Raw genomic sequence first — 25,789 nt, forward strand, 5'->3', positions numbered from 1 at the left:
ATGTAGCCTACACAGGCATGTTTCCCTGGTTCAGTCCAGCCTTTCCTATCTGCTCCAGCTCTCACACAAGCATACAGGTTAATTAGGTTCAGGTGCACCTCATTGACCCCCTCCACCTCCCGGCGAATGCTCAATCCCCCCCCCTCCGCTGGCCACATATGGATATGCACTATGTAACACTCTTATATTAGACCAGGCACATGTTTACGATTTATTTTGGAATTGGCTTTGTAAGCATATCACTGGATGATCTAAATGAAAACCAGTATTGCAGGCAGATTCATCCCTCATCTAGACAGTTTAGGCATGAGAGCATCTGCCATACTATGATTTAGAAATGGACCACCGTGGGGTTACAGGGTCACTGTTCTGCTAGATGTTCTTGCCTACATCAAAAGTACCTTGATCTTTGAACACATGACACCTGTATCACATGGTAAGGGAAAAGAACCCTGCTCCCAGAGCTTCACTTGGGTGGGTTTGGACCAGCAAAGGCCACAATCTTGTTCTGATTTACTATTACATAAGCGCTTTGAGACAATGTTGTTTTTGAAAAGTTTGCTTTGAGGAAAAAAAAGCAAAGAAAAATAAAATAACAAACAATAGAGTGGCTCCAAAAGCAAATGTGGCATGTAAACAGTTCTTGGGGTGTTGTTTGATTGGTTTTCACTCACAGTAGAGGCCATTTTAACCAGTCACCCACCCACCCCCACCCCCAACTGGTGTTTATTAGCTGGACTTCCGGTTTGATGGCGTGTTAGAGTACACGCGGGGGAGGAGAGCTCTCAAACATAACTTGTTTAAATACCATTTTTACACTACTACAACACATCACGCTTTCAACTTTCTACCAAATATTAACTGAGACCATATATGTCAACCAAAATGTCTAAACTTAGAAATAGAAAAGAGGAAACGGTAGCGTCTTTGGACGAACAGGCCACGGGAACAAAGGCGGCGGAGACATTCACGTTCGCTATGCTTGTAGCTGAACTCAAGAAGAACCGGACTAGCATCACGGAAGAGCTGACAAACTCGATCAAGAACTCTCTTTCGCCAATTCAGAAGTCGTTGGACTCCGTTCGACTCACGGTCGACTCACAGTCGAGTCTTATGGTACTCTGGTGGTAGTCACTGACACGGAGACTGCGCTCTCAGATCACAGTGACAGAATTGTTACGCTGGAAACCGCAGTGACTGACCTGAAAACTGCCGTGGTGGACCTCAAAGCTGAGAATAACAGCCTCAAAGACCAGCTGGATGATTACAAGAATCGTGCCAGGTGCTACAATCTTCGTGTGATTGGAATTCCTGAGGGTAGCGAGGGCCAGTCTCCTTTGAAATTCATGTCTGAGCTTCTTGTTGAAATTTTGAAGGATGAAAGCTTCACCAACCCACCAGAGCTGGACCGTGCCCAAGCCTGGGCCAGGTGAGCACCCATGCCTGCTTATTCTCTGTTTTCATCAATATCAAGAAAAGAACCATGTACTCCAGCTGGCAGTAGAGAAGCAGCAACTTTCCTACCAAGGAAAAAAAATCTTCATTTTCCAGGATCTGAGTTCACGGCGAGCCGGGAAACGGAACGCATACAAGAGAGTCAAGTCGCTGCTCTATAGGGGGATAAAGTTCGGCATGCAGCACCCAGCAATGCTCCTGGTATACTATGAAGGGACCCAATACTCTTTCGATTCTGCAGAGGTGGCTGAGACCTTCTATGACCAGCGCATTGGAACAAAGTTACCGGATTAAGCTGACCAAGTAGGCTAGTCAAGTTGGCAGGCAAGCTGGTGAACTAACCGGGATGTGAAATAAGCTATTTGAACATTTTGCACTGTGCCTAAGAGGTGCATTAGAAGGGACACCCTGCCCGGACTGATTATTATCCGACAACAACAGTTTCGAGTTAATCATGACAAGGTGAAAATTTTTCCATGAACAGTTGGCTTTACTGTATACTCTGTTAGGATAATATAGGTGTATAAGGTATGTCACTGAAGCCACGTTTGTTTGTTTGTTTGTTGTAGTTTTTTTGTTGGTTCTTTTTTGTTTGTTTTAATTTTACTATCCTACACAATTTTTTTAATATAAAAGCACTGAGTGCGTTACAGTGAATGAACATTATAGATAACCTAAGTTATGTTTTTCCGATGGTTGGTTGACTCAATGGCTTGCTTGCTATTTACTTGGTGCCATCATCTGTAGTAGACTCAGTTATTTAACATGCCCTATATAAAATCATGTTACAATGCATTCTAAGCACTGTCGGTGAGTCATTACAGTGAGTCATTACTATGTTTTGTTTTGTTTTCATCATTCACTGTTACTGGAATTATATTTACCTAAACCCATAGCGGACTGCCAAATCAGTCTGGGGGCATGAAAGGTTTAGTTCTACCGCAGACAGCCACGTGAGGGCGAGCTTGTTCTATAGACTGGCTAGCTCAGTATTACCAAACAGCTCAAATGGGCATACTGGAGCCTTCTAAACAGGACCAATGACGCTATCTTAGCTAAACGTCTTTTTATATATATACAACGAATGCAGAATAGTCAGTACAAAGCGGTTGCCTTCTCTAGAGATGGCTCAAGGACCAAAGGGGTAATAATTCTAATGAAACACAACCTAAATCTTTCAGTTGAAAGATCCAACTCAGATGATTCAGGGAGATTAGCCTATTGTGGGGTTTCTATTCAGGGGAAAAAAAGTTGCATTTGTGAGTATCTACGCCCCAACAGTCTTCGGCCCTGCTTATTTTCCATGGCTGACCAGAGAGCTGCTGAATTTGACCGATTATTCACTTATTATAGGGTCTGATATGAATACATTTTTTGACTGTAACCTAGACAGGTCTAATACAACTATTACACATTCCCAAACCTTAGCCTCCAGGGCTCTATGGAATTTTGCCAAGGATTTAAATTTGGTTGATATTCGGAGGATGCAAAATCCAACAGCTAGAGATTATACGTATTTCTCCCCTCATCATAAAATGTTTTCAAGGATTGATTATGTTCTCTCCACCCCAGATCTGACTTCTGTGGTGGGGAATGTTGAATTTCTGCCCCAAAGTATTTCTGATCATAATGCAATATTAATTACATTTAACTTGGATTCTATTCAAGGCAGACTGTCTAGGTGGAGGTTTAATACTACATTACTTAATAATAAAAAATATCTTTTACGGCTTAAGCCCAAATTGGAGGAATTTATCAACTTTAATAAAGAATCGGTTTCTGATCCACTATTAGTCTGGTCTGCAATTAAAGGCTTTCTATGGAATAATGCTATTGGCTTCTCCTCGCACCTTAAGAAATCTAAAATACAAGCTATTTCCCAGTTAGAACAATCGTGTAGTGAACTAGAAAGGGAGCTTAAATCCAACTATAGCAATGAGGTGGAGCTAAAGTTAAAGACAAAGAGGGCAGAATTTAACAATTTATTGAGGCAACGCGTTGAGTTCTTAATGCACATTACTAACTAAGCATAAATATTACACTGATGGCAATAAACCAAGCCGTCTTCTTGCATTGACATTGAAGCGACAAGATAACAAATTTAATATTTCATCAATAAACTGCCCAGAAAAAGGACAGGTCTCCAAAACAACTTCACATAAATGATGCCTTTAAATCATTCTTTGCCAACTTATACTCCTCAGAAGACCGATTCTCCCAAGACCTATTTCACTCCTTCTTTGATCATTTAAATTTGCCTATTTTATCTGATGAGGATTGTAGGGATCTAGACACTCCTATATCCTTAGACGAATTGTATAAAGCCATAAAATTTACCAATAAGGGACACTCCCCAGGCATAGACGGCCTTCCAGCTGAATTATATTTAGAACTATGGAGTATCCTAGGACCTATTTGCCTGTCCACCATTAACTCAGCTATAGAGATCTCATCACGGCACTTATCACAGTTCTACCTAAACCTGGTAAAAACCTTCAAGACTGCTCCAGTTATCGGCCTATATCCCTAATAAACGCAGATATAAAAATTTATGCTAGAGTCATTGCCCTGCACCTAGAGAGGGTCATAGGAGCTTTGATCAACCCAGACCAAACAGGATTCCTAAAGGGTCGATTAACATCTGACAATGTTTACCGTGTTTTGCATATTATCTCTGAAACAAAAAAGACAGACTCGCCCAGTGGACTTCTATTTCTCGATGCCAAAAAGGCCTTTGATCGACTAGAATGGAGATATTTATGGAATGTTCTAGAAAAATTTAAGTTCGGTCCAAAGTTCATCAAAATGGTTCAAGTCTTATATGCTAATCCCTCCGCCAGGGTCTCCACGGGAGGACTTTTTTCAGACCTTTTTAACATCTTTCGTGGGTCCAGACAGCCCATTGGTTGCCCCAATAACAATAGAAACCATATCCCATTCTGTTTCTATGTATGCAGATGACGCTCTTATGTATCTCTCAAATCTGCAATACTCCCTTCCAAATGTTCTCAAAATTATAGAACGTCGATTCTAATGTTACTTAATATGGACACAGGCAGAATGGGCGTTATGCCCTGCATACCAGTGGCACGTAAGGTGACATATTTAGGTATAGAGATTAGCCCCTGTGTCTTTGCAAAAGCAAAGAACAGTTACTCCTCTATTTTGAGGTAGATTGAGGATGATCTTGGGAGATGGAGGCCTCTTGCATCATCAATACCGGCCCGTATTGCCACAATAAAAATGAATGTGTTAAGGAATTTTGTTTGGAATGGAAAGTGAACTTGCATTAAGTGGTCAACCCTGCAAAGGAAAAGTCTCAAGGTGGGTGGGCCTGCCCAAATTTTAAGTTATATCATTTGTCTTTTGTGTTGCGCTCTTTACACTACTGGTTCGACACAGAGATGCATTTTCCTTGGAAATACTTAGAACAAGAGCTGGTTTCACCCTTAAGACTCCGGGATGTGGCCTTCTCTGGGCTAAATCATAGGAAATGTACTGTACAATATGGACCAATAATATCGTACACAATACCAACCATGGCAAATGTGGAGAGATACCTAGGCTTCAAGTCAAAATGGCACAAACATTCACCCATCTGGCATAACTTAAATCTGCTGTCAGCTGGCAAACCCTTTCAAATCCTTTACTCAAGTCAAAGTATAAAAGTACATGGTCTTAAATTTACTTAAAGTATAAAAGTAAAAGTAGTTCTTCAAAATTAATTTCTAATCTCCTAAACTGGTTCTCTGTTGAGTGTTCCTCTGAATCCCAGATGAGAAAGATTCTGCAGCTCAAATCACAGATATATTCTGAGCCAGTTAGCCTGAAACTTGTCTTTGGACTGCTGCTTCTTAGTAACGTTACTGTTACCTGTCTGAGGATCCAGAGGATTAACATTGTTAACGTTGACATCACTGGTACTGCCGTTTGCGCTAGTCCTTTCGGAGTCCGGTGTTTTTTACTGAGCAGGTTCCCCTTCAGATGATGTAGATTTACGTTTTAGCCAGCGGGCCATGTTTACATGCCTTCCAAGTTCACATCATTGAAACATGTCTGTATATGCTCGCGAGAGATGCTGCAACAGCAGAGGGGGCTCGTAGCCTTGTAGAGAGAGGGAGAGAGAACGTGCCAAGTTCCGCACTGGTGCAAACGTTGGCTGAACATATTAGACATCGCTGTAAATGTGTGCGGGAATTTCCTGCATTATAAGTGCTAGATTTGCGGGAATCAATTAAATTATGCGCAATACACACAATCCTGCACTGAAATTCAGCCCCTGATGACTGCTTCATGGCACATCCCTCTCCAAAAACATCTGGGTTTAGGATGTGGGAGAACGATCTGCCCCAGTTTGAAGGGGTCATAGACTGGAGTGTTGTATGGGATAATGTGTTTGGCGCATCTAAAAACCCAAACCATCAGTTAATTCATTATAAAATCTGTCACAGAACATATTTGACTCCACGTTAAAGACACTTGATGGGTTTGGCCCCCCACCCATACTGTACATTTTGTGGTCAGGGGATTTTGGGCACTCGGATGCATGTCTTATGGGAGTGTCCAGATGTGCAAAGGTTCTGGGTCGAGATAGTGAATAAGGTGTCTAACTTGGTGGGAAGTGACTACTCCAGGTTCGAGATCTCAGAAAGAGAGCGCAAACTTTGGTTGGCTGGCATGATGGCAGCAAAAAAAATCATAGTTCTACGTTGGCGACCCCCCACCAATTGTCATTAAAGCATTGGTTACAAGCTCTCCTTGAGGTGATATACTTGGAGTTGTCATCAGCAAGGGTTAATAGTGCTAAAACACAAACATTGGACATGTGGAGGAATGCTGCAGAGGATGTTAAAAGTCTGTTATTGACATGAATTTAAATTGTCCTTGTGTTTTCTTTTTGTTTATTTTTGACCCCCTTTTTCTTTTTCTTCTTTGTATAACTGCAGTTTTACTTTGTATGTACTCAATATCCTGAGCCTGATTATTTTGCATTTAACTGGATATTGCTACTTTTATTTTTAGGACCTGATCACTCTGTGTTGTGTGCCTCTTGGAGGGAGGGACAGTAGGTGGGAGGGGGGTAGGGGGTGAAATGTAATGTAATCTGTACTATTTTGTATGCTCCTATGTATGTCATTCAACCCCTAAAAGGAAAATTTTAAAATGTAAAAATAAATTTTTTATTTAACTACCCCCCCCCCCCCCCAAAAAAAAGTACCTTGATCTTCGAACACATGACACCTGTATCACATGGTAAGGGAAAAGAACCCTGCTCCCAGAGCTTCACTTGGGTGGGTTTGGACCAGCAAAGGCCACAATCTGGTTCTGATTTACTATTACATAAGCGCTTTGAGACAATGTTGTTTTTGAATAGTTTGCTTTGAGGGAAAAAAAAGCAAAGAAAAATAAAATAACAAACAATAGAGTGGCTCCAAAAGCAAATGTGGCGTGTAAACAGTTCTTGGGGTGTTGTTTGATTGGTTCTCACTCACAGTAGAGGCCATTTTAACCAGTCACCCACCAACCCCCAACACTCCAATCTCTCCACAATTAGCGGGAGGTGAACGGGTTTAGATAGGGGGTGGCGGGGCCGGGGGAGCTGGTTAAAATTGGCGCCCATAACAGTCCCCCTTCAATGGAGAGGAGCCCCTCAAATGGCGGATAAACACTGTACCTGAACCAAGCGGCAGGCTGTGACAGAGGCATTTGCCAGGGAGATGGACACAAAGTAGTGACAATGGGGGAGAGGAGGTAGGTGAAAGTGGATTTGAGGTTTTGAGGCTGGCCCTACAAAGAGTCCGCCAGTCAAATCTGAGGGGCCCAAAGCGTGTGATTATTAATTACTGATGGCTTCCCGGCCTTTGAAAATCAGGGGGCCGCAGACATCAGATATGTGGCAGAGGCAGAGGAGCGAAAGGCCTGTCATTACCATCACTGAAACAATGCTCGAATTTGGCTGTCATGCATTTTTGCCTAATTGACTGTTTTGATGCAGGTTTTTTTTTTCTCCGTTTTGTTTTTGAGGGGGCGCTGATGCCCCCCACTCCCCAGTCATGATGAGGAGAACTTGGTGGGCTTTCAGCTTCACCCAGCAAGAACCTTCCGGAGGTTCTTTGATGGCAAGAAAAGCCACTGGAGACCTCAGGGGCCTCAGTGGTTTCCATTTATGGATCCGCACCATAACACTCTGTTTTTGATACTTCATGACAAGAAATGAGTGAGGAGGAAAAGTCATATTGATAGGCATACAGTGTGTGCAAATGAATCTGTATGTGTATAGTTGTTTTGTGTGCGTAAGGGTGGTAATTTTTTTTTTTTTGTGAGGCTGCAGTGAAGGGTGAAAGGAGGAGGTCGGGGACCCACAAACCACATGAAGGGCGCTCTGCTCATTTGCATAATTAACTGTTGACACTAACTGTGCTTAATGAAGGCCTATTGAAGTCATTGACCCTTTTACACAGCCAGCCCCTGGGAATGAGACAGAGGCTCCTCCGGCAAAGGTTAAAACAATGTGTCTGGTTAACTTCCGACAAACGCACCGAAACGCCCCAAAGTCTCAAAGATTCACGCTCAATGGTAGGGGTTATGGTACAGAACGACCCACGATTTCCCAGACCCAAAATCCCACCAGATGTTTGGTTTTGGTGTCTTATCCCTCAGTATTATTTGTTTGTACTACAGCACTTGCTTAATCACATCCTTCTCCCCGTAATAAGCAGGCGAATTTGAAAGTAGACAGTCATTGTGTGTAAGTATTAGATATCATGATTTTAGACGGATATTCTGTTCCACAGAAAAGCACAACCTTGCATGCATTGTTTTCAATCAGGGTCATCTAAGGATCTGGTTGAAAAAGGGATTGTTAACAATAGTGATCTCTGCAATAGTCTGAAATGCTACCTCAAAACTGCTATGAATATGACGCACTTCAACCAGTTCTACCTGTTCTCTGTGGAAAACGTTGTTTTCATGAGCAGGAAGGTTTTTGTTTTTAATAAAATGTGTAAGAGACAGACCTCTCACCTATTTGGGATAAGTTATTTCCTGGCTTCTTTTGTTTTGTTCTTTTCCTCTTTTTAGATTAAAGGGTCATAGCAGTAGATGGCATATGATTTACCGTACTGTGTTTTGAGGCAAAAATGTAAAAACTATATAAGACCAAAACCATATATAACAACATTGAAAATATCTGCCAAAAGCGTATTTAGGTACCCTCCACAAGATTGTAAAATAACAGTTGGCCCAAACTTGTGGTTCACGCCGCTCTTGCTGGAGTGTGGTTGTAGCACCTGTTGTTCCTCTGCCGGTGAAGCCTTGGTTGGTTTTGGGTATCTGTTGCTGTGGTTGCCTACCTGTCCTCCAGCATATGATTCTACCGACTGGCCGGTCGCTAAACGGTTGGTGGTCGGCAGCTTAAGTGGAAAGTTTTACCGCTTTCCATTTGTGTTGCCAACTCTGTTGTTGTGCCTGTGCCATCCCACTGGTAAAGCTGGTAGCTCCTCACCTGGCGGTTGACTACAGAGAGGTAAGCTTCCACTTGTCTCTCTGGGCTCCATGTTGCTGTCAGACAATATGAGTGCCTGCCTCAGAGCCTGACATTTTCATGCGGTAGGATATCGTGCTCCTGAGCTACCATTTTCTATCCACAACATCATTTCCTACCGTAGGAAGAAAAGGACTGCCACTCACCCTTCCATACATTCTAACCTCATTCCTGTTACTATTCATCCAAATGTTATTCCTGATCCTGTATACACTAGTTATACATTGAAAATGGCACTTTACAATATTCATTCTCTTAACAATAAGTCTTTTAACATAAATACAATTATTTCTGATAAAAAAACTAGACTATATCTTTTTAACTGAAACATGGTTACAGGAGGATGGCCCTGCAGTCCTTATTGAAAGCTCCCCACCTTGTTATAGCTTCTCACATTACCTAAGACAAGGAAAATTAGGTGGAGGAACTGCTGCCATCTATAGCGATGCTCTTAACAGCAGAGACATATCCATTGGAGATTTTAGCTCATTTAAGCATCATGCCATTGTTTTAAAATGTGACTTCCCTATACTTGCTCTTACTGTGTATAGACCACCAAAGCTATCATGGCCCTCTTTTATTGAAGAGCTCTCAGAACTTCTGTCAATCATCTGCACTAACTATGATTATAATCGGGATCAGCAAATCAAGCTGCAAATCTGCCTGGAACCACTTGCAGACAGATTTGCAGCTTGATTTGCTGATCCCGATTAGGGCATTCAAAAATGTAGTGAAGGGTTTGGAGGCAAATTCATTTGGAACTTGCACTTGCTTCCTTAGCTAGACCTGTTTCCTCCTGTCCGTCTTTTAGGCATATGATTCTGCGAGTTGCATGTGTGTATGTTTTGTTTACATGCTTTTAATGTTTGCTTGTATGTTGTTTGAAACTTTGTATTGCTGCTATCTTGGCCAGGGCTCCCTCGAAAAAGAGATCTTGTAATCTCAATGGGACTCACCTGGTTAAATAAAGGTTTAATAAAAAAAAAAAATCTCATTGTTGGAGATTTTAATGTACATGTTGACTTAGAAGCAGATTTCAAAACAACTGAGCTCATGCATGTTCTAAATTCATTTGACCTTAAGCAGCATGTAAATGACCCAACTCATAATCTAGGTCATACACTTGATTTGGTCATCACTAAGGGTCTAACAATTGATACACCCTCTGTTTCTGATTTAGCCCTCTTTAACAGCATCCCCACACCTATACTGCTGTCCTCTTGTGATGACTTAGTAGATACTTTTATCAGCAATCTTGTTTCCACCATTGATGTTGTTGCACCAGCTAAGATAAAAAGGGTTAGAGCCAAACGTAGGCCACCATGGAAGAATGAGGATGTCATGCTTTACAAGAGAAACTGTAGAAAAGCTGAGCGGAAGTGGAGAAAGAGTAGGCTACATGTCCATTATGACATTTATAAGCAGCATCTCAGGACGTATAACACGGCAATTCGAAATTCTAGGCGGGCTCATTTCTCTAAATTAATTTCTGTTAATCTAAATAATCCAAGAGCCCTTTTCCCCACCATTGACAGTCTCATAAATCCAGCTCCCAGAAAACAACTTGACCTCATCTCCGTTGCAAAATGTGAGGAGTTCGCTAGTTACTTCAGAGATAAGATATCAACTATCAGGCTTGGTATAGGCTACGCAATAACATGTCTGCTTACTTATGCAATGCAAAATATCCTGCACTACCGCCTGAATGTACTATTAACACATTTTCTTTAATTGACCGTGAAATGCTCAGGAAAGAAGTAATGAACCTTAAGCCATCCACTTGCGCTCTTGATCCAATCCCCACTTCATTTCTTAAGACAGTTTTTGATTGCTTGGCCGAAGAAATGCAAGCCATTGTGAACCATTCACTATTTACCGGTGTTTTCCCCTCATCCTTAAAAACTGCTATGGTAAAACCACTTCTAAAGAAAAGTAACCTAGATCCCCTCAGCCCTAAGAATTACAGGCCAATCTCAAACCTGACCTTTTTAAGTAAAATTCTTGAAAAACTAGTTTTTAAACAGCTTAACCTGCACCTTAGTACAAATTCTATGTATGAGAAATTCCAATCTGGTTTCAGGGCTTTCCATAGCACTGAGACAGCCCTTGTTAGAGTTATTAATGATTTACGGATGAATGTGGACAATAGCAAAGTTTCTGTGCTAGTCCTCTTAGATTTAAGTGCGGCTTTCGATACTGTTGACCACAGCATTCTAGTGGACAGGCTTGAAAAATGGGTTGGCCTGTCTGGCAGTGTATTAGACTGGTTCAAATCTTATTTATCTGGTCGAGATTATTTTGTTTCCCTTGGTGTCCACTCCTCCGATAAACATGTGGTCACTTGTGGTGTCCTCCAAGGGTCAATTTTAGGTCCCTTGATATTCAGCCTTCATATGCGCCCACTTGGAAACATCCTCAGAGATCATAATATTGATTTTCATTCATATGCTGACGACACCCAACTATATATTTCTGTCTTGCCTGATGATTTTAGTCCTATTGGCGCACTGATTCAATGCATTGAAAGTATTAACATATGGATGTCTCACAATTTTTTACAGCTTAACACAGAAAATGATTATTGGACCCAAGGCAAAAAGAGAAACCATAACCACACATTTAGGAAGTTTAGCACAAAACGTGAAGCCAAAAGCAAAAAACCTTGGAGTGATCTTAGACCCGGATCTTAACTTTAAATCACATATCAGAAATGTCACCAAAACGGCCTTTTATCATCTTCGAAACATTGCAAAAGTACAGCCGCTTTTAATCCAGGGAGATACTGAAAAACTAATGCATGCTTTTATTACATGTCGTTTAGATTACTGCAATGCTCTCCTGTCTGGTCTACCTGAGTCTGCACTAGGGAGACTTCAGCTAGTGCAGAACGCCGCTGCACGCCAACAGGAGAGCACACATTACCCCTATTTTAAAATCACTTCATTGGTTACCGGTATGTTCTAGAGTGGATTTTAAGGTTCTTTTATTAGTGTTTAAATCTCTTAATGGCCTAGGCCCCCAGTACATGTCTGATATGCTGTATATGTATGAGCTTAGTCGATCTCTCAGGTCCTCTGGTACCGGACTTCTTCTTGTTCCAAGGACGACATCCAAGAACTATGGGGAGACAGCCTTTAGTGTCTCTAGTCCCCGTCTTTGGAATAGCCTGCCAGAGGATCTGAGGAACTCACCATCAGTGAGCACGTTTAAAAGGAATCTTAAAACCTACCTTTTTAGCCTAGTCTTTCCATAAGGATTTTCCTTTTTCTTCTTATTATATTGCTGTTTTATTGCATTGTATTTGTTGGTTTTTCATCTTGTTTCTTTTATTCTGTGTTTTTTTTTTTTTTTTTACATTTGATTTGTCTTTTTATTATTCTGAAAAGGACTTTGAATTGCATTTGCTTGCCTGAATGGTGCTATATAAATAAAGTTTGATTTGATTGATTTGAAGTTTGAAACTTAGACAGGATATAAATAGCACGGATACATAGCACTGGGATTATAGTTTAATTCTTACAGTATAGATAGTGTTCTTTGTTTGGGAAATGTTTTGTTAAGGTCGTATGTGTTAGCCCATTATTGGAGAAGGGCAGGACCAGCCACTTTTTGGCCATTAAAAGCCAGCAATCAAGTAAAAGGCCAGAGTGTATAAACTGGAGGTGTGTGGTTGGAGAGGGCTGTGGCTGGTGCTACTGTTGTGGAAAACACACACATACTTACACACTGACAGACCACTTAGCATAGGACTGCGATCCCGTGATACAGCTTTGTAAATAGGCTCATTCATTGCATAGCATTTCTGTAAAAAACAAAAAAGAAACAAACTCATTCAGGTCCTGGTCTGTCAGAATATAGAAGTGACTAACTGAATTCTGAACTATATTTACACTATATTTCAAGAATGTACTACGTTTTCTGAAAGTAGTAACTTAAAAGAATCATCAGTGTAAATTGATATATCTGTATCACAACTCATGAGAAACATGTTGTTCCTCTTCGAAAACCATGAAGTGTTAATTGTTATCTCTTTTCATTGACACTGAAACATGAATCCTCTGGAATATGAGATCACACAGATTAGGTAAAATCTATTTCCTTCATGTCTCATGCGTGAGACTTAAAAGCACTAAAAGCCCTCATATTCAGACTGATAGATCAGTTGCCTGACCTGGGAAGATGTATCTTAAGCAGTTGCGGTATGTAGGTCTCTTTAGCAGCTATGAAATATTACAAAGCAATCAGACAGTAGCCAGGTGTGCATTCTGTTGAAAAGGAAAGGCACAGTAGAAAAGAATCGGACGCAAAACATTTATACTCAGACGTATTTGAAGAAGGAAATTAAATCTCCCCTGTTGAATCATGAAACATTTATAGGTGCAGTTTTATGAAGTCCCCCAAGACACCAGCGTACAATTAGGGCTGCAATATGGAGATCGAGGCCGCCTGTTACTAGACATTAAATTGTCAGAAGCTATGGCAGTACAGCTGTCACTTGTCCACAATCCAGCTCTCTTTGATGTTGTGACTGATTCTGCTTATGCTGCTGAAACCACTTGTTGTTCCCTTAATGTTTAACAATACTCAAGGGTCATGACGCTTCTCTTCCTCTTCCTGAAAATCTTCCTCTGTTGTCTGCTCGGCATCAATGTTAGTCATTTGCTCCTATTAATGGCTTTTCCATTTTGTTTGGTCTTAAAAGCCTCCAGAGGCCTATCCACCATCCCCGTTTAGGGTCTGAAGAACAGAAGGATTCTCTCTCGATGCCTCTACTCAGCCCGATAGTTCATCATAAACCGCCAAAAAAAGCTGCTCTCTTCTCCTCCCCCCTAATCCACGCACTTTGAGGTGTTCAACGAGGTCATTGGGGATGCTGTGAATGATCGTGGTGGCCCGGCCTTGTTTGTAGGATGTGAGGAATAGTTCACTTCATTAAGGAATCAAAGCTTTTCCATATCCTGTGAGATTTCATTTGCATTGAAAAGGCTTTTCCAGTGTGTTCCCCCACTCGTCAACCTAATTCTCGGCCACCACACAATGTATAAAAACAGATTTATTGTTCGGTTGGTCCCCATCAGTTTTTTTTTGTCTCAAAAGGGGCCTAGAAATAGTTGATGGGGAGGGGCTTTTCACATTTAATGGAAATGTCCTTAAGCTTGAAACTTTCCCACACTTGTTTCAGGGGGAATGGGGGCCCTAAGATTTGTTTTTATTAAAAATCGAGTCCATCGTCGATAGATAGATGCTGTATGAAAATGTGCTATAACTGATGTAAGTGGGACAAGTGCCCCCCCCATCCACCCACCCTTTTTATGTCTATGAGATGGGGCGCCCCCCACCCCCCTTGGCTCTCGCACATTGGTTTCAGGGCCTTCAAAAGGGGGCCCCTAAAGCTTTGATCCTCTATATGGGTACGGAAAAACATCTTTTTGCCCTACACTGTGCCCAGGAAACCAAAGTTTTTGCCGCCGCCGTATGCTAATGCACCCAAGCTAATCACCCTTCCCAATTACAAGATTTATATACCGTAATGGCGCCTGTGGCCCCCTTATCTACCCTCTGGATGTCCCACAGAGCAAAGGTGTCCTCTGTCTGTGAATGCAGCTGCCTCGCCACCACCTCAGCCCCTTGCTTTCTTCTATAAAGAGAGGGCAACATGAAAACATTCCCGTGGGTGGGCCCCTTAATGCTGCCCCTCTCATTCTCTACCTAATGTACTTCTCCAGTAAATGTCCTGAAACGCACAGTAGCTCCAAGGTAGACTGCAGACAGATAAATGTTGTGTCAGGGTGAACAGTTGCAGCCCTTCACCCCCCTCAGCCTGTCTATAGGACCTGCTGTTTGCATCATATTTCTCCTATCAGTATCTTACCCACCCACCCATTTTATCCTCTACCCATCGTATTCGTGTTCTCACTCAATACAAGCGCTTTCATACTTGTGTGTGAAATCAGCCACCCACACAACTGTGAGAACACATCCTCACTTGCCCTCCTTCCCTTTCTTTTGCTTGCTTTCTTGCTTTTACTCTATTTAAAGTTCAGTGTTAATGTTGTGATGAGACATGGAGGTTATGAACTTTGATGAAGCAGAAAGAGATGGGCTGAATCTTTTTTTTTTTTTTTTTATTAAACTGTAGGGGAGGGGCTGATATGTGGTGCTTTTTGGGGTGTATTAGCAGTCGCTGTCCAACCCTAGTAGTCAGCACCATGGCCCACTCCTGGCCCATCTGAAGGGGATGAACGTGGAGCCCGTGCAGTGCTGGCTGAACTTGCCAGAGGTCTTGGATTCGTCCCAGCTTCTCCTCGGGTGAACTCTACTCCGGCTCATTGAGAGGGGAAGCATGTACTCTCTTTCCAATAACTGGGCAGCAACTCAAAGCAAAACTCGTATTCATTAATTGTTCATTTAAACGTGTGTGAAGTGTTTTTCCACAGGGAGAAATTGATGTTTTAAAAGACTCATAAGGGCAGATTCAGGTGTTGCACTTTGGTCTATGAGCACTATGGCAGACCAAACTGTTCCAAGACACTGCCTTTTTATATGAAGCTGGCAGGTGCCCCCTCTTCAGCTCTGCTTTATCCCAGAAGTATCGAGTATGAGCCATTGCATGCGCTCCCAGACTTGCTCTTGCCAGGGGCTCCATAGGACAGTGGAGAAGCTAGGACAGCTTATCCAACTGCCATAGGTTTGCTTTGACTTGACAAATGGCATCTTCTTAATTTTAGAACATAATGGATGAGTGCCACACTCTCTTTTTGTTGAAGCCCAATTTTTCTACAAAAACAACAAAAATCTTGAGTAGGGGGATCAGATTTTTGTCTTGACAGCGGCCATAGTACGCTTTTTTTTTTTTTTTTTACCGTGTACCATTCTGAACCATCTGTTTTTCTTATTCCTTTCATTAATCTTATTCATTCTTTATTTTTATTTTTCTTTGTATTGTATGCTATGAACTCAGATTTTCAGTATCAAGCTTTACATTGTACTCGACTGCAGACTATAGTCAATAAAGACACTTTAAATATATTAAAGGTTAATCCTTTAGTCTAGGATTTCTCTTGATTGATACATTGCCACCTGATACATATTCCATGTCAAAACGGGTCATGCTATCATTTCATAATATAAAGAAATTAAATTAATATGATTGTTCAAGCAATCTAAAGTTCAAAGCCATGACATCGCAATGCTTTGGGGATGGCCCACTTTGTATACTTTGTGTGTGTGTGAGTGTGTGTGCGTGTGTGCGTGTGTGTGTGTATGTGAACCATGGCAGCGGGCACTTATTGCCACATCCAGATGGTGCTGGAAACAAACAGGGCTACGCTGTAGGACCCCTCAATAGGACTGTCTAGACTGGTCCCTGACCAGACAGATACAGCCTCCCATCAAATTAGCGTTTGTCAGATTTATGGTAATGGTCCGCAACAGTCTTCCTGTCAGTGACATCAAGATTTACAGCACTGACACCCACCCTCCACCCCCCGCCACACACATGCACACACACACACATACACACTGTCCTCACCCCAAGCACTCTCTTCATCCTTCTCCCTCACACAAATGCACCCTCCCCTGCTCTCAGCCTCCCTCTCTCCCCCCTTCTTTCCTCGGCCCCTGCCCATGCTACTGAACAACCCTTGCCCACCACCAGGTCTTGTCTATACAATTGGGAGGAGGAGTTATGGAAGCGGTTGTGTATGTGTGTGTCAGGGAGGTTAGTAGGAAGGCTGAGGCCATGAAGCCCCCCACACTAAAAGCGTCACAACCCCAGTAAAAAAACCCATTCGGGGTGGCAGAACCACCCAAGCCCCCCCTGCCTCCTTAACAATGGGCTGTGTCAGGGTTTCCTGCTAATCCTCTGTGATGAAGCTTGAGTGTTTGTGGGGTGAAGGGTTGGGGGTTGGTGGGAGGGGATGTTGCTGGTGATGCAGAGAAGCTGGGGGTGGGGGGGATGGTTAAGTTGGTGCAGTTTGGGGGTTAGAGAGAGAGAGAGAGATAGAAAGTGGTCGAGAGAGGGGCTGAGGAGCAGAGGGGAAGGAGGGGCGAGAGGATGGAGAGTATGTCAGTGGAGGTGGTGATGGGGAGTGGAGGGTAGAGAGAGAGCCCCGTGTATGCGGATTAGCGTCGCCCCCTCTTTCATGTTGGCGTTTTTGGGTGGTAACCCGATCCCCGGGCCCTAGCGCTAGCGAGCCCAGTGGGAAAGGCTTCCTGACAGATATCCCGTCCATTCTCAGCCCAAATGTTTTTCCAAGGCTGCTCCTCCGCCTTTGATCTGGCCTCCTCCTCGCCATGCAGGGTCACAAGCTACCATGTCAGGCCATAGCGGAGAGAGCCAACGCTGGAGCTGCTTACTGCAAGGGGGAAGCAGGGGGGTAGCATAAGTCTGTTGTTGTTCTTTCTTCCGAAAGTCTTGCCCCATAGTCTAGACCTGTCTTAACCTCCTTAAAAGCGGACTTTACGCCCCAGACGGTCAGTTGGTCACATCACCTCATCCAGTTGGCCAATACTCCACCTTACGCCCCCGTTCCTCTCCTGAAAACCTAAACAGGAGGCGGTACTGTTTTCCTGTTTGTTTTTGGAACACTGTGTTATTAAGGACAGGCTGCCTTACATGGTCCAAGGACAAACTAATTCTTGTGTAGTAGGCCACATTTGGTAATTCAGGGCTTGCTCTAGCAGGCTAGATCCTTGTCTCCTTCTATCCTATATTGTGACAGGGTTTTTAACATAGACATTTGTTCGGTAGACTTAATAAATTATTGTTCACGTAAGAAATGGAATGAACACAGTGACATTCAGGACATCCATGTTATGCAGTAGGCTACTGTTTGAGCCTTAATTTGGCTGATTATTTTAATTTTTCATTTTTTTTGCCCTTTTTTCTTTGTGTCCGTTCTGTTCAGAAATGATAGAGAGAGGAATCTAAATGTGGCTTTTATTCACCAAACCAAAGACAGCTTTTGAGTTTAGTTACTGAGTTACTGTAATGCCTTGCTTCTACTTCACCACAGAGTGAGTGCAATGGATGCTGTGTGTTCCAGGAGAAAGCTGGGGGGCGCTCTAGCTTCACTCTATGCCTGTGTGTGTGTGTGTGTGTGTGTGTGTGTGTGTTCCAGCTTGTCTCCTTGTCCAGACGCCTTAGCGTCAGGGCAATAGTGCTCAGGCTCTGAAACGGGGGCCAGACAGAAGTGGGATGAATGAATTGGGTAGAGGGGGTGATAGGAGAGAAAGAGAGGGAGAGAGAGAAAGTGGATGCTGCTTCAGAATGAGGGGATGATGTTGTGCCTGCAAAACAGTGACAAGCAAATCAGCTTTAAAACACGACCTCCCCATACACACACAGACACATACACAGGCACAATGGGTTGTGGATTGTTTTGTCGACTTAAGTAAGACACGGTCTACTTCACCAGACGGGGTGTTTTAGCCGGTGCAGACGGGGTCATCTTATGGCTGTATGTCTGTCATTTCAGCCCAATAGGTCTCTGTGATACTGTGTTTTAAGCTGTTGAAGTCAACAGTAGGCATTTTCAGCATTCACTGCATCAAAAACATTCCACACAGCTAGATGTGCATCGCCGAGACATGGAATGGGAGTGACGTGTATCCCCCACATATTCCAATCTACTCTACTACTGCGTGTGTGTGTTTGTGTGCGTGTTTGTGTGTAGGTGTGTGTGTTTGTACAGGGATCTATTTCTGATGCAGGGGTAATGAATGGCACCTGTTTAGTGTCCTTAGTTGGCCATCATTTTGGAAGTGCAGTAAATCTTGTATTTCATCACCCGTGGCCACAGTTGAAAGCGTGTCACAGCGCTCATTGCCAAATCCACATTTTGTTTGCTTTATCTTGCAATTAAGGTTTTAAGAAGCCAGTCAATCATGGCGTGTAGTGACAGGCATCGTTTCTCGTGCCTCCGGTATCATCTCGCCCGCTCCCTCGGGGAGGAAAATGTACTGCCGTGTGAGGTGAGTGGTGGTGGTGGTTGGGGGTGGGGATGGGGGTGGGGGGGTGTTATCAAAACACCAGGAAGACTTGAGCAACCAAACGTCTCGGTCTGAAATGTGTGTTATGTTACGGCACAGAATAAAGGGCGGTGGGGGGCGGGGTGAGGTGGGGTGGGGACCTAGGCCTAAAGCGGTCTGTGGTTGGTGCGGCAACAACTAAGCATGAGAAGAGTCCAGTGAACAGCCTTGTGTGTCTAGCATGTCTCTCTCACCCCTTAACGAGAATGGCATGCAGTGCCCCCCACACACCCCCTGCCCTCACTGTACTGAACCGCACTGTGTGTCCCACCGTGCACCCCCCATCCAGCTTCAAAGCGGCAAATAACAACAACAACTGAAGGGGGGAGAAGATGAATGAGGATGAATGAATGTGCCCCTTCCATCCCCCCTTTGCCCACACACCCCAACCCCCAACGCCCCTCCACCCAGCCACCCTTCCATCCATCCCTGACTGACTGCCTTCCAGCCTGCCCTCCTCCCACCCCACCCCCCCACCCCCTCTGCTTTTGCAGGCCTGTGTTATGACTGTGGCCGGTGTGTATTACACACATATCTGTTAGCGCCGGTCCTCCGTCGGGACGCCCATATAAAGGACTGTCATTTCCAAAGGTCAGGAGTGAGCCCTGCACACAAGTGTTGTCCCGACACTTGGTCTGGAAAAATAAACGGCCTGCTTGCCCGTCCCTGTGTCCTGTGTCTGTCTGACTGTCTGTGGTGGCTATCATTCCCAGAGGCCAGTGTCTTGGATGTCCTTTCCCTTTCTCCTCCTCCTCCTCCTCCTCCTCCTCCGCCTGTCTCCTTTTCTTTGCTAGCTCCACTGTCGTCTGGAACTCAAGATACCTGGCTTCTGTAAATTGGCAGCCAAGCAGGAAGTCATGGTTTGCTTTTTGGTGTGCCTAACCGTTGGTAATGCTTGGAGGTAAATGTGATACCACAGTTTTTAACAGCCATTATTACACTCATTAGCACCATCACTGGGCCGAGAGCAAAAAGTTCAAGCATATCAGTTGTGTAACCTACCTTTCAAGGGGAAGTTTGCTTCGCCACAGGCGTGCTGAGCAAGGACACGACCCATTGCACCGTCTTTGATTGCAAGTGCGCAGGTTTTGTGTGTGTGTGCTTGCGTGTACTATTGTGAAAGATGAGCTAGATGCTAGGCGAGGTATGCTTATGAATTGGGCTGGCTGTCAGAAGCCAGTGTTGCAGGCAACACCACTGGTTTCCAAATGGCACTGCTCAGCCATATCTGCATCTTGGCAACAGGTTACCATTAGCCATGTTGTCCTGATTAACACCACTTTTTTGCCACAGTGCAAGATGTGGGCATCAGGAGCCAAATTCAGGTCATTTGTCAGGTGTCAGGTCAGGTGATGCGGTACTTCAGAAAATAATTGCATTTTTTTTTTATTAAGTTTATTATCAATTATCATTAACATTTAATATAGCCTAGTTGTGAATTTTCACACAACCTCACTCAAATGTTCAACTCCCACAATGCCTGCCAATCACTCACCATTTATGTGCATGCCTTTCCTTCTCCCAGATTTCCGTTGGCAGTGCTGATGAGAGTAGTCCGTTTTTGACTAATTGGCGTAACAGTGGGATCGGCCAATTACCAATCCGATCACTGGTTGCAATGATGCATTTATGGCTTACAGTACCTCCTCACTGCCCGTCAGTGCCTGACAGTCGTTGAGTTGTCCCTTCATAGTTTGTTCTAAGGTAACATCAAACAACACTCTCTCACATTGTATTGAGTTATACTCGTTTGCCCGGTGTTATAGTCTCGTTAATGTGTATAAGCTTTGCAACTGCAGTGGCTAATCTATGCGTGAAAAATAAATATGGGCTATATATTTTGGCAGCGGATACTTCTGTTAAAAACCTTGAGCTAGGAAAGCAGTTTTGCGTAACAGGTGTGGATTTTATTACGTTTGGGCAATGCTAACCAAACATTTTGCCAAACAGGCAAATACTGAAAGACAGCTAACATCCTGGAGTGAAGCAGTGCAGTAGAGTGGATCTATTCTTGACAATACATTTGGTGAATGATGTGGTTCTGATTATTCCACAACTGTTCTAAATTAAACTACAGCAACAGTTGATGCTGCACACCTAGCTAGGTGCTGTGGGACTGGACAGCATCTGTACTCATTTCATTTATCATTAGCACTTCTATATGTATAGGCTATGCTTAAGCAGAAACTCAAAATCAGAAACAGACGCATCATTCTTGGTACCTCTGAAGATCTGTTGCAGGTTAGGCAGTGAAATCAAAATACTTGTCTAGAGCATTTTCAGACCATGTGCTTTTATCCTTTGACGACCCTACCCCTCCAGTAGTTATTTCACAACTGAAGTGCAGAGAAAACCCATCCATAGTAACTGAAAGCTTGTTGGGGTGTCTCAATTTGGAACATGGCGTCATGCCTACTGCTCCTTTTCCTGTGCTGTGGTGTCTCTCGATGGTAGCCAGAGAGTACGAGAGTGAAACATGAACTGGTTTGCTGCGGTGGCAGTGGCTTCCCTCTAACCCACATTTATTACCTCTAAAAATAAAAGGTGGTTTTCTAAAAAGAGGCTGGCTCCTATTGACAACCACGTCAGGTGAATGAGCAGCGGGATGGGTTATGACTCACTGGCAGGACAGAACTGCCTTGCTCCAGTTTTTCAACTGCAACTGAACCACTTGGTTTGTAAGAGATGGACCCTGGACCTTGATTGTTCTCCACTTGTCAGAATATCTATGGATATGCCATGTGTCTGTTGATTTGCCAATAGTATGCAAGTCAACAGACGGTCACTTAAGGTTAGCTGGCTCCACGTTGGTGTTGGTTGGGCATGTGGTAGACTACATATAATTTGGTTTATCTGAGTGGAAAACTATTATGTTCAAATTCTGTCCAGCTATTTAGCCCTGCACAGCTTCTGAAGTACTGTACCAGCACTATTAAACTTATGTGTCTGTGCTAGGCCTGGTCCACTGCCAGGAGGCCCACTTATATCACCCATTTAAGGTCTTGACATTTTTTTCAAATTGAAGTTTGGGGAGTATTTTTTCCTCCTCTCTGTCATGCACCTTTTAAGGAGACATTTCATCTGAAAATGCAGCCTGGCCATGTCTTGGGTGATATTTATATTCAGCAGTCTTTCTCATTTACATAAAACCTAGCTAATCAGCTTTCACAACAACAGTGAGGTAATGTCTCGGCAGGTCTTTCAGGGAAGCACAATTAAAACATGTCCAATCCTATAAGAGGCAGTCAATCAATTAAGTGGCGGAATTGGTAGACGTTTATGGAGAGGGTTTTGGCAAGGGGTTGCAACTTTTTATTTGTTTTACTACCTACCTCTTTTTATTGCATAGGTAGCCTCATAGTAGTTCATAGTAGTAGCCTCAATAAACAAAGAAAGTAAAGCTGAAAAGCCTGTAGGCACACAGTATTATAAGTAATAATACATGTGAGTATATTCTAAAACCTTGGTGATTTCCACGTTGTATGACTGTACTGTAATTAACTCAAACAGCAACTGTTGACTGTGTATGTTGAGTTCAACATCCAACCTGCCAATGTAGAAGTCTGTTTTGATCTAAGCTGTCAGTGTGGATGCCCTGGACGTTAATGGTGGTAGTCATCATAGGACAGTCCCATTTGAGTTCTGACTCTCAGTGATACAGCTCAGTGACTCTTGGATTCTTAAAAGTGTGGCTGACAGGGGAGGGGCAGAACTTGAGGTAAGCGAAGGCCTTTGGACATATTTATTTTTCTCCTGTGAGCCTTTTGGCCAAGCTCTCCTCGTCAATCTTGCCCTGTCAAAGAGGGCCAGAGGTGGGAGCTCCCTTCCCTCTCTCTCTCACAGGGGCCCCTGTGTGCCTAGGGACCCTGGGGTCAGGCCCTGGATGCTCCTTTGGTAACTGTTGTGAAATGTGCACTGTACATGGAGCGAGAGGTGGTGGGAGTTGTCCCGACCTCGCCTGCTCATGGGAATGGTGGCACCTCTGGCTCTAATCCCACACAGCACCGCTTGCGCGACCTCTGTGTTAAGGATAAAGGGGAAGATAATCTGTTGAGCAAGCGCCCTCCTTTATTGACAAGTTGGCACGATAATGATGAAAATAAGGGGGTACATATGTAAGGGGCAGTCGTCTAACCCTTCACAACTACCCCCAAGCCTTCCATCCCGCCTCACCCCAACCCCTCGTTCTCTCCAGGGGATTAATTGGTCAGCAATTCCTGACCCTTGGAGCATTGACAGCTGAAGGGCACATTTCAACCAGTACACAAATCTTTACATGGGGCTTCAGGGGAGGCAGGGGGGCAGAGGCGGCAAGGGGAGAGGAGAGAGAGAGAGAGAGAGGAGAATGACCTCATCAAACCATCAAACCAAGCTTTTACATGTGTTCCCCCATCTGACACGCGTGTGTTTCTGATCTTACCGTTTTTCTGGGGAGGAGAATGTTTCCTGTTTGAGCAGACTGGCGGGTTCACCAAAGAGTCGGGGGGGTCAGGTTGCTTAGCCGACGTCTGGTTCTGTTGAAGCAGATTCCCCACGTCTCCATCAAACGGCAGCTCTGTTTTGGCACGGCTCTGAAAAGTGACCCTGGTGGTCACCGATGTCTGGGGGCCTACATGAGACTTGAAGCCGAAATGCTCTGCGCTGCTTCCCCGTTCTCCTTCCATCTGGCAGAAGCAGTGGTTAGCAGACCATAATAATAACAACCATGCTGAGGAAAATCCTCAAATTGCTTCATTCAAGTTAAGACAGGAAATGAGCTGAAATTAAAATCTTAATTTTACGATGGGACATTTTTGAGGAGGATCCTGAACTGGAAGGTGTAGGTGTAGGAATTTCAGCTCTCCTTCTGAACCCAAGTCTTGAATACTTGCCAAGGATGACAGTGGATAGAAAATAATCTATTTGTTTACTCTCTCATTTGTTTACATCTGCTTCTCCCCACTAAGGTATGCTTTTCTTCAATGGCATGCCCAAGCACACCTGGAGAATGTGCTCACAGATCTATAGTTCATTTACACTTGTGCATGTGTGTTTTCCTTCCTATCAGACTCTTTGATTTAATAGAGTAGCAGTAGCACTGTGATGAGCAGAGTTGTCCCCTGATAACAGCAGCAAGCAACCTAGTGTTGATGTTCTTCCACCTGAAATGTGATATAGTAGATGAGAGAGAGAGAGAGAGAGAGAGAGAGAGAGAGAGAGAGAGAGAGAGAGAGAGAGAGAGAGAGGGAGAGGGAGAGGGAGAGGGAGAGGGAGAGGGAGAGGGAGAGGGAGAGGGAGAGGGAGAGGGAGAGGGAGAGGGAGAGGGAGAGGGACTTTGCCCTGCCTTGTCCAGACTGGTCCCTGTCTTGCTAATAAAAGAGATCTCTTTTTAGTTCTGGATACTGATCTCTCCACACAAGTTTAAAGATCTCATTCACGGTTCACACCGCATTTGCCCCTTAATGTCTCACAGCAGGCCCTCAGTCCCAGGCCGTGATTCATGGAGTGACAGGTCTGCCTGTGGCCGCCATGAGGGCCCAATCAGACAGGGTCCACACACACACACACACACACACACACACACAGCAGACAAAAACATGTTGCGCCCATATTCTGATGCGCGCGCACACACACGCATGCACACACACGCATGCACACACACACACACACACACACACACACACACACACACACACACACACACACACACACACACACATCCACACACAGAGACTCAGGCAGTCAAGCAAAAGCACACACGCACATACAGATGCACGGCAATACAGGCTTTTTCTCACTCTCACAGTCTCATTCTTTCAGATAGACTTTCACGCAGTATGACATGGTTGCATAGAATCGGACACTCGGTCAATCAAATTTTTGTGGTTTCAATCTTCATCTTTGCTCATTTACATTTTATAATCCCCGGTAAAACAGTTTGTTCCTCTTGCAATGCAATGACAATCTGGAAAAGTGTTCCACAGACCCAACCCTTTTTTTAAGGAGCGTGGGCTTGCCTGTTCCACTTTATAGAGACAGTTGGAAGATCCATGAGAGTTTTCCTTCAGAGTAGGGGAGACACAGGACCATATTCTTAATATGTTCAATTTAAGACCAGCACAACTAGTTGTGGTTCCAGAAGCAGGATTCTTAGGGTGTGATCACACCTACAGTTCATTTTCTTTGGTCCGAACCATAGTTGAAAAGTTTACTTTGTAGCATTTTTGTATTTGGTTCGTTAGGTTCACACTGCCCAAATACAACTGAACCAGGGCTTGTAAAGAAAAGTCACATGGACTCATAAGTAGCTTGTTTATTGGACAGAGCTTTGGTATCTGTCATCCCGCGAGATTAAAGATTTTGGCAGCCGGGGAGCGGGGGAGTCAAAACAAATCCGAATCCAGTTCCTGTAACTTTAACTATGGACTTGTCTGTGCTCTTTGCTGTAATTTACCATCTCTGGCCTTCATACTAGGTAGGAACACATGAAGAAAAGGTGAATATGAGCATCAGTCTAGGCTGCGGTTTGCCTTGGTTCATTTTGTTAGGCTGGGCTTTCCAAGCATGAGTAACTACTGGCTATCAGATGTCAACATCCATCTCCTTATACCCTTAAAACTGTATGGGACAACGGACGACATAGTCATAAAACCATAGGTTTTAGGGTCATTTCCTGTAGTTGGTACGTTTAGGTTTTCACTTCTAACAAACTGCGCCACAGTCTGCTTTGGAAGAGGACCAAGACCAAGTCTCGATGCAGTTATTTGGTACACAGCCCAG

The 25,789-nt window shown here is 43.8% G+C and overlaps 1 protein-coding gene across 1 annotated transcript in view; it reads left to right on the top strand.

Annotated features, from left to right (window-relative positions):
- Positions 1 to 25,789, top strand: part of LOC139665587 (ADP-ribosylation factor-like protein 15) — a gene marked incomplete at its 3' end in the record, with an annotated part of 62,443 nt that overhangs the window by 22,013 nt on the left and 14,641 nt on the right. The gene's annotated exons all lie outside the window — the stretch shown is intronic.

Source organism: Centroberyx affinis, unplaced genomic scaffold, assembly GCF_046629955.1.
Source record: "Centroberyx affinis isolate AG114_WGS23_722 - 3 ecotype Tasmania unplaced genomic scaffold, CSIRO-AGI_Caff_v1 ptg004624l_1, whole genome shotgun sequence".
Classification (NCBI taxonomy): domain Eukaryota; kingdom Metazoa; phylum Chordata; class Actinopteri; order Beryciformes; family Berycidae; genus Centroberyx; species Centroberyx affinis.